The sequence below is a fragment of the Oncorhynchus gorbuscha genome, linkage group LG11 (genome assembly GCF_021184085.1).
Source record: "Oncorhynchus gorbuscha isolate QuinsamMale2020 ecotype Even-year linkage group LG11, OgorEven_v1.0, whole genome shotgun sequence".
Taxonomy (NCBI): Eukaryota; Metazoa; Chordata; class Actinopteri; order Salmoniformes; family Salmonidae; genus Oncorhynchus; species Oncorhynchus gorbuscha.
In genome coordinates, this window is record NC_060183.1 from 85,947,488 (window position 1) to 85,960,667 (window position 13,180).

A 13,180-nucleotide genomic window follows, 5' to 3' on the forward strand; every position below is an offset into this window, starting at 1 on the left:
GTCAGCCTACTGTTCCCAGGCCGTCATTGAAAATAAGAATTTGTTCTTAACTGACTTACCTAGTTAAATTAAGGTAAAATAAATAAATATCTCTATCAGGTGGTCAGACAATAGATATGTCTATCATTTGTTTGTTTTTTACCTTTAAGGACACCTGACTTGAGACAGTAAGGGGGATCTCAGCTCTCTCTGCTTTGGTAAGTTTGTTGTTGTGGAATTTTTACAAGAGACATACAGTATGTCCTCTAGGTTATGTATTTACAGGTATTGACCAATACAGAGCTTTTGTCCTAAACCACTAGGATTAAATCACCACAATCTTCTTTATTAATGCTTATATGAGAAGTGAATCAGCATCAGTACTGCACCTAGACAGATATTTCCCTGAGGTCATGTTCCTGGTCTGGCTGTTCTGTGTATCCATGCAGTTTGTGATGGAGGGGATGAGGGCGAGCTCAGGGGAGCGGTACGCAGCTGACCCCACCACCCGGGCCACCAGCTCCAGCCCATCCTGTACGTAGTGATCCAGGGAGGGAGTCCCCATCCTGCCATGGGCCAGCAGTCCCGCCGGCAGCCCCTCGGTCCTCAGCTCCTCAACGTCCTGCGTGTCCCCCAACACCCAGTGGTACTCTGGCAGCATCAGGCCCAGCTTGGTCACCACGTTAAAGATCCTCTTGATGTCCCGGATGTCGCAGCCGAATGTTACGACTGTAGACGTTGACTCCTTGATGGACTCCAGGTATCCCTGTAGAGAGGTCTGGAAGGCAGCCTTGGAGACAGAGCTGTTGGGGTGAGATCCAGAGGAGGTAGTGTAGGTGGTGATGTTGACCACAGAACCCAGGTGGAACTTGGTGTTGTTACGGGAGACGAACAAGGAAGCTAGAAATGTTCCACTCCTGACAGAGCAGGAGGCTGACGTCATACCAGCTGTTGATCACCAGCAGGGAGTAGAGCAGCTCCACCTGGGGCAGGGCCGGGTTCTGCATCGGCATCTGGAAATGGAGAGGGTTCTGAAAGGAGGGAGAGAGGGAGGAGAGGAGGCAGACCGAGAGATACAGTACCAGTCAAAGTTTTTTACTATTCTCTTCATTGTAGAATAATAGTGAAGACATCAAAACAATGAAATAACACTTATGGAATCATGTATTAACCAAAAAAGTATTTTTTTAAATAAAACAATTATTTTAGAATGGGAGATTCTTCAAAGTAGCCACCCTTTGCCTTGATGACAGCTTTGCACAATCTTGGCCTTCTCTCAACTCTCCTTCACTCCTCACTACATGTGCTGCCATAGAAACGGAATCAATAGAACGGGCGTCCCCATTCAAGTCAATGATGGCATAATGGGTGGACTGGTGGCCACTACAAAGAGCAAAGTAGGAAGTAAAAGCAGGAAGTGTACTGGTGGCCACTACAAAGAGCAAAGTAGGAAGTAAAAGCAGGAAGTGGACTGGTGGCCACTACAAAGAGCAAAGTAGGAAGTAAAAGCAGGAAGTGGACTGGTGGCCACTACAAAGAGCAAAGTAGGAAGTAAAAGCAGGAAGTGGACTGGTGGCCATTACATGAGCAAAGTAGGAAGTAAAAGCAGGAAGTGGACTGGTGGCCACTACAAAGAGCAAAGTAGGAAGTAAAAGCAGGAAGTGGACTGGTGGCCATTACATGAGCAACATCAGTTAACATCATTTGATTGAACATTATAAAATTACCATGGAAATTATTACATCACAATTCCAGTACCAATACTATTCATTCTATTTACCAGTCATATTACCAGGGTTAGAGGTTCTATTCATTCTATTTACCAGTCATATTACCAGGGTTAGAGGTTCTATTCATTCTATTTAGAAGTCATATTACCAGGGTTACAGGTTCTATTCATTCTATTTAGAAGTCATATTTCCAGGGTTACAGGTTCTATTCATTCTATTTAGAAGTCATATTACCAGGGTTAGAGGTTCTATTCATTCTATTTACCAGGGTTAGAGGTTCAATTCATTCTATTTACCAGGGTTAGAGGTTCAATTCATTCTATTTACCAGGGTTAGAGGTTCTATTCATTCTATTTAGAAGTCATATTACCAGGGTTAGAGGTTCAATTCATTCTATTTACCAGGGTTAGAGGTTCTATTCATTCTATTTACCAGGGTTAGAGGTTCAATTCATTCTATTTACCAGGGTTAGAGGTTCTATTCATTCTATTTATTTACCAGGGTTAGAGGTTCTATTCATTCTATTTAGAAGTCATATTAACAGGGTTACAGGTTCTATTCATTCTATTTACCAGGGTTAGAGGTTCAATTCATTCTATTTTTCTGTGTACTGCTGCTACAGGGAGGGGGGCATTAGCTAGGCAACCGAAGACTCGTTTGCTACAACACCATTTTTTTTCAGCAAGGAGCAACAAAGTTTCATCACGTTGTTAAGAGTACATGTAGCCGCAGAAACAAACTCAACTACACAAATGTCGGACCACCCTGTCTTCAGTCAGTCATTCGTTCTACACAAAAACACTTATTGTCCATTCCTAGTTACCGCTACCATATACCATATATTTTATGGCTCCAGAGAAGTAGCTGGACTTGGACTGAAACCTTTTGTATTGATTTAAAACATGTCATTATCACAGTAGATGTGTGAGTCATCATACTGCTACTGTTACTATCCTCTCTTCCTCCACCCCCTTGTTCATCCTCTCCCTCTTCCTGTCTCTCTCTCACTCTCTTTCACTTTGCTAAATCTGGTGCAATGCATAATTTCTCTGTTTACTGAGACTTACAGTACCAGTCAGAAGTTTGGACACACCTACTCATTTAAGGCTTTTCTTTATTTGTACGATTTTCTACATTGCAGAATAACAGTGAAAACGTCAAAACTATGAAATAACACACATGGAGTTATGTAGTAACCAAAAAAAGAGTTAAACAAATCAAAATATATTTTAGATTCTTCAAAGTAGCCACCCTTTGCCTTGATGACAGTTTTGAACACTCTTCGCATTCTCTCAACCAGCTTCACCTGGAATGCTTTTCCAACAGTATTTAAGGAGTTCCCACATATGCTGAGCACTTGTTGGCTGCGTTTCCTCCACGCTGTGGTCCAACTCATCCCAAACCACCACAATTGGGTTGCGGTCGGGTGATTGTGGAGGCCAGGTCATCTGATGCAGAGCTCCATCACTCTCCTTCTTGGTCAAACAGCCCTTACTCAGCCTGGAGGTGTGTTTTGGGTCATTGTTCTGTTGAAAAACAAATGATAGTCCCACTAAGCGCAAACCAGATGGGATGGTATATCGCTGAAGAGTACTGTGGTAGCCATGCTAGTTAAGTGTGCCTTGAATCCTAAATAAATCACTGACCGTATCACCAGCAAAGCACCCACACAACATCACACCTCCTCCTCCATGCTTCATGCTGGGAACCACACATTCTGAGATCATCTGTTCACCTACTCTGCATCTCACAAAGACAGGGCGGTTGGAACCAAAAATCGCACATTTGGACTCATCAGACTAAAGGACAGATTTCCACCGGTCTAATGTCCATTGCTTGTGTTTCTTGGCCCAAGCAAGTCTCTTCTTCTTATTGGTGTCCTTTTAGTAGTGGTTTATTTTCAGCAATTCGACCATGAAGGCCTGATTCAGTCTCCTCTGAACAGTTGATGTTGAACTCTGTTACTTGAACACTTGAACATTTATTTGGGCTGCAATTTCTGAGGCTGGAAACTCTAATGAACTTATCCTCTGCAGCAGAGGTAACTCTGGGTCTTCCTTTCCTGTGGCGGTCCTCATTAGAGCCAGATTCATCATAGCGCTTGATGGTTTTTGCAACTGTTTTTGAGGAAACTTTCAAAGTTCTTGAAATGTTCTGGATTTACTGACCTTCATGTCTTAAAGTAATGATGGACTGTCATTTCTCTTTGCTTATTTGAGCTGTTCTTGCCATAATATGGACTTGGTCTTTTACCAAATATGGCTATCTTCTGTATACCACCCCTACCTTATCACAACACAACTGATTGGCTCAAACACATTAAGGACGACAGAATTTGACAAAATAAATGTTAACAAGGCACACCTGTTAATTGAAATGCATTCCAGGTGACTACCTCATGAAGCTGGTTGAGAGAATGCCACGAGTGTGCAAAGCTGTCATCAAAGCAAAAGGTGGCTACTTTAAATAATATCAAATATCAAATGTATTTTGATTTGTTTAACACTTTTGTTGTGGCCATAATCAGAATTTGTTGGTAACATAGGTAAGATGTTTTATATTCATCATATGTTTGTAAGTTACTTCTCATTAGAATGGTATTTTTGTATGATACTGTGGCGAGGTTGCAGTTATCTGTTCTATGTCAAGACTAAGTTGCATGGGCTGCAGAGAGGGGAGAGGTCAAAGTGTCATCATGTGTAAACATATCTTTTGCTCCACAATGTCTGTGTGCCAGTCAGTGTGTCTCTGTGATCTTCTCCAGGATTGGTTGTATTTAGAATTGGTTGTATCTAAATGACAATTTGATATATGCCTGTTGATATGGAGGATTGGTTTATGGTTCTGGAGTTTGAGAAACGAGACAAAGCTGAACAATGAATTATGCCGATGCTGTCTTATCCTGTATATCTTTGCTATAAAGGATCGCAGTTGCAATGCAGAAGGGGCTCTCAGAGAATTCACTGAGAGACACTGAATTCCTGAGAGTCACAGGTTTGTGATAGAGCTCATATAATTAAAGATGGACTTTGATAACTAACTCTGACTTGTGTGTGTGGTTTGCTCCCATGATTTGGTAAATAGAGGAAATTTCCACGACACTTTCTTGGTTACTACATGATTCCATGTGTTAATTCATAGTTGTGATGTCTTCACTATTATTCTACAATGTAGAAAATAGAACAAATAAGGAATCACACTTGAATGAGTAGGTGTGTCCAGTAGGTGTGTCCAGTAGGTGTGTCCAGTAGGTGTGTCCAGTAGGTGTGTCCAAACTGTTGACTGGTACTGTATGTTCCTGTTGTACATTGTCCAAATAAATAAATAATAATACAGAGACTGATGTTTGTAGTTCTGATATCTGTACTTGTAGTCCTCGGATGTCTGTACTTGTAGTTATCTGATGTCTGTACTTGTAGTCCTCTGGTGTCTGTACTTGTTGTCCTCTGGTGTCTGTACTTGTTGTCCTCTGGTGTCTGTACTTGTTGTCCTCTGGTGTCTGTACTTGTAGTCCTCTGGTGTCTGTACTTGTAGTCCTCTGGTGTCTGTACTTGTAGTCATCTGGTGTCTGTACTTGTAGTCCTCTGGTGTCTGTACTTGTAGTCCTCTGGTGTCTGTACTGTAGTCCTCTGATGTCTGTACTTGTAGTCCTCTGGTGTCTGTACTTGTAGTCCTCTGATGTCTGTACTTGTTGTGTCTGTACGTGTAGTTCTCTGATGTCTGTACTTGTAGTCCTCTGGTGTCTGTACTTGTTGTGTCTGTACTTGTAGTCCTGGTGTCTGTACTTGTAGTCATCGGATGTCTGTACTTGTAGTCCTCTGATGTCTGTACTTGTAGTCCTCGGATATCTGTACTTGTAGTCCTCTGATATCTGTACTTGTAGTCCTCTGGTGTCTGTACTTGTAGTCCTCTGGTGTCTGTACTTGTAGTTCTCTGATGTCTGTACTTGTAGTCCTCTGGTGTCTGTACTTGTAGTCCTGATGTCTGTACTTGTAGTCCTCTGATGTCTGTACTTCTAGCACTGACTTTGGCAGTAGTTTGTAAAGGAGCCGAAAGATCAATGCTGTGGTTAGTTTCCTTCCAGAGGTCAGCAAGTTTTATATTAGGCAAAATGATCCTAAATTCTGCCTAATGCAAAATCACTAAATGATCAAGATTTGTCTAATTGCCTCAATTGGTTTAATCATCCATTAACATGGAAATTCAACAATCCTTATTCATCTGCATAATTTACTACCGAGCCTAAATGGGTCCTGTAGAGTGTGACAGAAATACTAGCAGAAGAATTAAATGATCTAACAACGGAGATGGTTCCAGAACCTGTCAGCAATAAACAAACTCAATCAATGATCTGACAAAGGAGATGGTTGGTCAGCAATAAACAAACTCAATCAATGATCTGACAAAGGAGATGGTTCCAGAACCTGTCAGCAATAAACAAACTCAATCAATATCTAACAACGGAGATGGTTCCAGAAAGCAATAAACAAACTCAATCAAATGATGGTTCTGTCAGCAATAAACAAACTCAATCAATTATCTGACAAAGGAGATGGTTCCAGAACCTGTCAGCAATAAACAAACTCAATCAATTATCTGACAAAGGAGATGGTTCCAGAACCTGTCAGCAATAAACAAACTCAATCAATTATCTGACAAAGGAGATGGTTCCAGAACCTGTCAGCAATAAACAAACTCAATCAATTATCTGACAAAGGAGATGGTTCCAGAACCTGTCAGCAATTAACAAACTCAATCAATGATCTGACAAAGGATATGGTTCCAGAACCTGTCAGCAATTAACAAACTCAATCAATTATCTGACAAAGGAGATTCCAGAAACAAACTCAATCAATGATCTGATGGTTCTGACAAAGGATATGGTTCCAGAACCTGTCAGCAATAAACAAACTCAATCAATGATCTGACAAAGGATATGGTTCCAGAACCTGTCAGCAATTAACATTCTCAATGATCTGACAAATGGATGGATTGTCAGCAATTAACATTCTAAAAGCAAATGGATGGATTGCCTCTGTATACTGGCAGCTGTAGATTCCGTCTCCAACTAAACGTTATATCCTTAGCCTCCATCACCAGCCCTGGTGCTAAACCCCACTATAAAACTAACTTTCCCCAAAACCCCTATGTTCAAGTAACACTTCCACCAGTGTCTCCAGAGAGGGGAGATTCCTTAATGTGGGTCCATGTCGGTTAGTGCTCTTGCCAAATCTGGTGATGTTATTGGCATGGCAATTAGTGACAAGGAGTTAGCATGATAGCACGACCAGACGGGCACTCAGGCTAGATATTCTTGCATTTAACAATGTAGAGGACTTTGGGGGAGGGTTATGCTAAGCTAACATATGGAATTGTTTTACAATGGTCATACCAAGGATCATTTAGCTATTTGAATTGAAGTTTTAGGAGTTTAAGGTATAATTATTTATTTTGTAAACTCAGCAAAAAAATGATGTCCTCACACTGTCAACTGAGTTTATTTTCAGCAAACTTAACATGTGTAAATAACAGCTTTGCACACTCTTGGCATTCTCTTAACCAGCTTCATGAGGTAGTCACCTGGAATGCATTTTAATTAACACGTGTGCCTTGTTAAAAGTTAATTTTCTATCCATCTGAATGCATTTGAGTTGTGTTGTGATAAGGTAGGGGTGGTATACAGAAGATAGCCATATTTGGTAAAAGACCAAGTCCATATTATGGCAAGAACAGCTCATATAGGCAAAGAGAAAAGTGCAGTCGCAAAAACCATGAAGCGCTATGATGAAACTGGCTCTAATGAGGACCCCTATAGGAAAGGAAGACCCAGAGTTCATTAGAGTTACAAGCCTCAGAAATTGCAGCCCAAATAAATGCTTCAGAGTTCAAGTTACAGACACATCTCAACATCAACTGTTCAGAAGAGACTGTGTGAATCAGGCCTTCATGGTTGAATTGCTGCAAAGAAACCACTACTAAAGGACTCCAATAATAAGAAGAGACTTGCTTGGGCCAAGAAAAACAAGCAATGGAATGTCAGATCGGTGGAAATCTGTCCTTTAGTCTGATGAGTCCAAATTTCGATTTTTGGTTCCAACTACCGTGTCTTTGTGAGACGCTGAGTAGGTGAACGGATGATCTCTGCATGTGTGGCTCCCACTGTGAAGCATGGAGGAGGAGGTCTGATGGTGTGATGGTGTGTGGTTCCCACCGTGAAGCATGGAGGAGGTCTGATGGTGTGATGGTGTGTGGTTCCCACCGTGAAGCATGTAGGAGGAGGTCTGATGGTGTGGTGGTGTGTGGCTCCCACTGTGAAGCATGGAGGAGGTGTGATGGTGTGTGGTTCCCACTGTGAAGCATGGAGGAGGTGGTGTGATGGTGTGTGGTTCCCACTGTGAAGCATGGAGGAGGTGTTGTGATGTTGTGTGGCTCCCACTGTGAAGCATGGAGGTGGTGTGATGGTGTGTGGTTCCCACCGTGAATCATGGAGGTGGTGTGATGGTGTGTGGCTCCCACTGTGAAGCATGGAGGAGGTGGTGTGATGGTGTGTGGCTCCCACTGTGAAGCATGGAGGTGGTGTGATGGTGTGTGGTTCCCACCGTGAAGCATGGAGGTGGTGTGATGGTGTGTGGTTCCCACCGTGAAGCATGGAGGTGGTGTGATGGTGTGTGGTTCCCACCGTGAAGCATGGAGGTGGTGTGATGGTGTGTGGTTCCCACTGTGAAGCATGGAGGAGGTGTTGTGATGTTGTGTGGGTGCTTTTCTGGTGATACTGTCGTTGATTTATTTAGGATTCAAGGGACACTTAACTTGCATGGCTACCACAGTACTCTGCAGCGATATACCATCCCATCTGGTTTGCGCTTAGTGGGACTATCATTTGTTTTTCAACAGGACAATGACCCAAAACACACCTCCAGGCTGTCTATTTGACCAAGGAGAGCGATGGAGCTCTGCATCAGATGACCTGGCCTCCACAATCACCCGACCTCAAACCATTTGAGATGGTTTGAGATGAGTTGGACCGCAGAGTGAAGGAAAAGCAGCCAACAAGTGCTCAGCATATGTGGGAACTCTTTCAAGACTGTTGGAAGAACATTCCTCATGAAGCTGGTTGAGAGAATGCCAAGGGTGTGCAAAGCTGTCAATAAGGCAAAGGGTGACTACTCTGAAGAGTCTCAAATATAACATATATTTTGAACACTTTTGGGGCTACTACCTGATTCCATATGTGTTATCTTATAGTTTGGATGTTTTCACTATTATTCTACAATGTAGAAAATAGTAAGAATACAGAAAAACCAATGAAAGCGTAGTTCACTATGTCGCTATGTGTTTTGCTGTGCTGTTGAAACATAGCAGGTGGCAGTATATAGCTATTAAAATGCCTCCTGGGATCTCTCTCTGTTTGTCTCTAACCAAGCATCATGAGCAGGTACTGGGAGAGAGAACCCAGGGGGTGTAGATCCAACCACTATGCTGGCATGATGCTGGGGTAGAGACTAACAGAGAGATCCCAGGGGGTGTAGATCTAACCACTATGCTGCCACAGTGCTGGGGTAGAGACTAACAGAGAGATCCCAGGGGGTGTAGATCTAACCACTATGCTGCCATGATGCTGGGGTAGAGACTAACAGAGAGATCCCAGGGGGTGTAGATCTCACCACTATGCTGCCATGATGCTGGGATAGAGACTGATAGAGAGAGACCCCGGGGTTTTTGCCCCAGGCACTACACAGCTAATTCAAATAACTAATCCATCTTCAAGCTTAGTTTATTTTATACAGTTGTGTAGTGCTAGTGCAAAAAATAAAAGTTGTGTGTGTGTGTGTGTGTGTGTGTGTGTGTGTGTGTGTGTGTGTGTGTGTGTGTGTGTGTGTGTGTGTGTGTGTGTGTGTGTGTGTGTGTGTGTGTGTGTGTGTGTGTGTGTGTGTGTGTGTGTGTGTGTGTGTGTGTGTGTGTGTGTGTGTGTGTGTGTGTGTTGTGATATTTGTGGGATAGATTGTTTATAGAGTGTGAATTTAGCTGCCCACGTTACACAGGACAAGTTGATAAAAAATACAAACATTTACTCGTCGAGTTGAAATCCCAAAAGCAGCACGGGGAGTGCTGTCCGTGATGCTGAATTAACAAAAGCACACCGTTCCTTCTTCAACTGTCCATGGTTGTACTTTCTAAACTTGAGGGCTTTGTTCATAGCCCACACACGGCAAAGATAATATTATGTTAATATTTCATCAGTGTTTAAGCCAACAGACATGATCTGCCTTACCTTACTCTGCCGTTTGAATTCGTTCTGGACAACACTGATGACAGGAATCTGAAGCGCTGACGCGATGAATTCCAACTCCACCAGCTCGTCCCTGGTCTGAGGGAAAGCCATCATAGCAGAAACTCCTTGGACTATAACAGTATGACAAATACTCTGCAGAAACGACATGGGGTCTTCACAGACCGGGGTAGAGGAGGAGAACGTGGGTAATTCCCCGAGCCCCGCGTCCACAGCCATCACTACCTCCAGTGAGAGGTTATATGGTAACAGACCGGCCATGCGATTCAACGTCTCCGTGGCTAATAGGATCGACTCCCTCGGCATGAACACACTTCTCTCACTCTCGTTCTGTTTGTACATGTTCTTACTTTTACCCCCCCTGTCCTTGTGTTGGCTGTGTATCGACGCCCTAGTCCCTGGGCTGCGTAAATCGTGTTCATTGACACTTTTGGTAATATTTTCCAACTGTCTTTCCACTGCTTCCCTCGTGCCGCCGTGTATATCCCATTCATCAACCGGGACAGGGGCTTCTTTACCGCCTCTGAAGGTGGAAACGTGGCTGAAGAGCCGCGGCTGCAGTTGCAGGGCCCCCACGCGCACCGTGTGCCCAATCCGATTGAGGATTTGACAAGGCTGCGGGTGGGAGAGACACACTGGAATCAGAACGCACAACAGCAAGGTGCATGGTGCGAGCAACGGGAGCAGCACAAACCGGACAAACGCAAACCAAATCCCGAGCCCCGTCATCACGCAACAGGGACCTCCGACCACACCGAAAAACGGATCTCCCTCGTTCCCCTGCCCCTCTTTATGTCCCAGCGCAGCACCGGTTAGATCTCTCCGTCTCCCATGTAATGAGGTCAGACACCAACAGGAGGGAGCGCGGCCATAACTCACGCACACAAAAATATTGGCCAAACCTGCAGCTTTTCAACTAAAAATATTATGAATAAATGCATTTCTATAAGAAAATGATTGAGTTTCCGTTTGGTTTGCAGGTTAATGAAAGATAACATATTAAGAAAAACAATGCAGATTTGGGAATGATCAACACGTCGTTACAGTTTGGGTATTATTCATAAATTATTGTTAGGTTCCATCTCATTTTCTGTTAGTAAAATATGATATCTTCCAAAAATAAATTCCATTAAAATCCATTTGATCTGGAAAAAACATCCGCTATTCTCTTTCTTCTTTCATCCACTAGACACTCTCCAAATGTCTGCTAAAAAAATCCACTAACGCAGGCGCCCGCGGGTTTACCCTTCTTGCCACTTGTACTGAAAAAAAAAACATTTGTCACCGGACAGTTCACGTTTTGGTAAAATTGCAGCTGAAAAAAGACAAAACTCCAATTTGGTCTCGTTGACCAGTGACTCTCCCTCGTCAGAAAGCAGTGAGCTTCAAGGAACCAACCACATAGTGAATTACAATAGTGAATTGTGTGTATGTGTGTGCTTATTTTCCCCCCGAGAGCTTTTAAGTGGTTTGCGAAAAAAAATAAGGTATCAATATCATTAGCAGTGGTGTGTATTCACGGATGCCAAATGGAATCAGGCTTCCTCAAATATTTAACCAATTAATTAATTAAAATGATTAAATAATGTATCTTTCAAATCAAATCAAACTTTATTTGTCTCATGTGCCGAATAGAACAAGTGTAGACTTGACCAGTGAAATGCTGACTTACTACAAGCCGTTAATTAACCAACAATGCAGTTCAAGAAGAGTTTAGAAAATACTTCGTAAAAGAAGGTAATAATAAAAAAAGTAACACAATAAGAAAAACAATAATGAGGTTACATACTTTATGAGGTTTATAGTTGAAGTCGGACATTTACATACACTTAGGTTGGAGTCATTAAAACTCGTTTTTCAACCACTCCACAAATGTCTTGTTAACGAACTATAGTTTTGGCAAGTCGGTTAGGACATCTACTTTGTGCATGACACAAGTCATTTTTCCAACAATTGTTTACAGACAGATTATTTAATGTATAATTTATAATTCATTTATAATTCACTGTAATTTTATATTTATAATTCGCTGACTGTGCCTTTATTTCAGAAAATATTAGCCCCAGTGATGTACTGGGCCGTTCGCACTACCCTCTGTAGCGCCATACGATCAGATGCCGAGCAGTTGTCACACCAGGTGGTGATGCAACCGGTCAGGGTGCTCTTGATGGTGCAGCTGTAGAACCTTTCGAGGATCTGGGGACCCATGCCATAGTGGTCTCCTGAGGGGGAAGAGGTTTTGTGGTGCCCTCTTCACGACTGTCTTGGTATGTTTGGACCGTGATAGTTTGTTGGTGATGTGGACACCAAGGAACTTGAAACTCTCGACCCGATCCACTACAGCTCCGTCAATGTTAATGGGGGCCTGTTCAACCTGCCTTTTCCTGTAGTCCACGCTCAGTTCATTAGTCTTGCTCACATTGAGGGAGTGGTTGTTGTCCTGGCACCACACTGCCAGTATTCTGACCTTCTCCCTATAGGCCATCTCATCGTTGTCAGTGTTCAGGCCTACCACTGTTGTGTCGTCAGCAAACTTAATGATGGTGTTGGAGTCATGTTTGGCCACGCAGTCGTGTGTGAACAGGGTATACAGGAGGGGACTAAGTACACACCCCTGAGGGGCCCCAGTGTTAAGGATCAGCGTGGCAGATGTGTTGTTCCCTACCATAGTGCTTCGTGGGCACTATGGTGTTGAAAGCTGAGCTGTAGTCAATGAATAGCATTCTCACAGAGGTGTTCCTTTTGTCCAGGTGAGAAAGGGCAGTGTAGATCCACATCATCTGTGGATCTGTTGGGGCGGGATGCGAATTGGAGTGGGTCTAGGGTGTCCAGGAGGATGCTGCTGATGTGAGCCATGACCACCTTTCATTGCACTTCATGGCTACCAACGTAAGTCCCACGGGGTGGTAATCATTTAGGCAGGCCTACTTCGCTTCCTTGGGCATAGGGACTATGCTGGTCTGCTTGAAACATGTAGGTATTACTAACTCGGTCAGGGAGAGGTTGAAAATGTTAATGAAGACACTTGCCAGTTGGCCTTGCATGCTTTGAGTACACGTCCTTGTAATCCGTCTGGCCCAGAGGCTTTGTGAATCTTGACCTGTTTAAAGGTTTTGTTCACATCGGCTACCGAGAGCATTATCACACAGTCATCCAGAACAGCTGGTGCTCTCGTGCATGC

General features: G+C 43.2%; 1 pseudogene; it reads right to left on the reverse strand.

Annotated features, from left to right (window-relative positions):
- The window catches only part of LOC124047742, a 114,574-nt pseudogene that overhangs the window by 45,609 nt on the left and 55,785 nt on the right, over positions 1-13,180 (reverse strand).